We start from the raw sequence: 1,397 nt of genomic DNA, 5'->3' as shown, positions 1-1,397 counted from the left end.
CTTTGGTTCGTATTCCAAACAGTAAAGGAACAACAAATCAGTTTGGTATCAACTCTATTCAACCAAGTGATATGAGTCGGACAAAGGCTCTTCCGTTTATCTTAACATAAACTCCTTCGTCAGGTCCTTAGATATATCTTATGTTCAATTACCGAAGTAATCGTTTAAGATTAAGCCAACAACACTCTTAATCCAAAGAATTATGTTGATGCCGATCTACTCAATTAATCAATCCAATCTACCACAAGGATAAACCGATTCTTAATTGGATCCTCTTTTACCAAAAAAAGTATTATGCACACCAAAGATTATAAACCCAAGTCAGATCTTCAATATCTTCTTTGTCTTCAAATCTTCTTAAATCTTCAATAAAAACTTGCACACAATCACTTGAATCTCTCGTGATCAATCACGCACAAAACGTAGTCTGTTAACAATGGATTATCACAAGATCGTCTTTAGAACTAACAACAGTCTAAAGATCCCGGCCGAAACTCTGAACTAGTTTGAGTGAATCTTATATCAGAATAGAAGATCCTCAAGCATAAACAAACTAGGTGCAATCAGATTTCAACCACCGTTAGTCAATCAAATCAATAAAAAACAAAAGATAAACCACAATTATCTAGTTTCCCACCAACGGTACACGCTAGAGCTTCTCAATCCCAAAGAAGACTTTAAACTGAGCGGCCGTAAGAGATTTCACCTAATTAGGTTACTCTCCTCTCCGAATAGGCGGCTACACCAGTAACAACAACAAAAGAGGAAGTCTGTTGTTACGAAGGATTAGTTTGCTAGAAAAGCAAACTTCAAGTACTTATAGACAAGGAAGTTTGGACACCAAGGAATTTCCAAAACCGAAAATATTTCAAGATATTATTAAAGCACAAATTCGGTTTCCATAATTCCTGGAAATGCTCTGTCCAAAAATAATGATCGAAATCTCTCGGAAAATCTAATTAGTAAATGCACATTACTAATTCTTATATTTCCCTACAAAATAAAATTAATAGCCTTAATTAAAAGATTCTTAACTTACTTATGTTTCGATCCTGGGATTTCTTTCCTTTAGCTATTAAGGAATAACTTTGAACAATTAAAGAAAAAAACATTCACAGCACGTGTTCAAAGTATGTCGACATCCTTACTTTGTAAGTTCTATTTCACACTTACAACCTTGAAACCGATTTGCCATACTTCTAAACAAGTTTAGAAGTATGTCGACATCCTTACTTTGTAAGTTCTATTTCACACTTACAACCTTGAAACCGATTTTCCACACTTCCAAATTAGTTTAGAATTGGTTCATCTGACTTTCAAGAACTATGTGATTGATCAAACAAACATTCGATCACAATCATGGGTTTAACGGTTCTACCAAAACAAGTTTCGGTTCT

This window comes from Papaver somniferum, unplaced genomic scaffold (assembly GCF_003573695.1).
Source record: "Papaver somniferum cultivar HN1 unplaced genomic scaffold, ASM357369v1 unplaced-scaffold_137, whole genome shotgun sequence".
Taxonomy (NCBI): domain Eukaryota; kingdom Viridiplantae; phylum Streptophyta; class Magnoliopsida; order Ranunculales; family Papaveraceae; genus Papaver; species Papaver somniferum.
The sequence above is the reverse complement of the archived record's forward strand: the minus strand, read 5'-3'. Positions refer to the sequence as shown.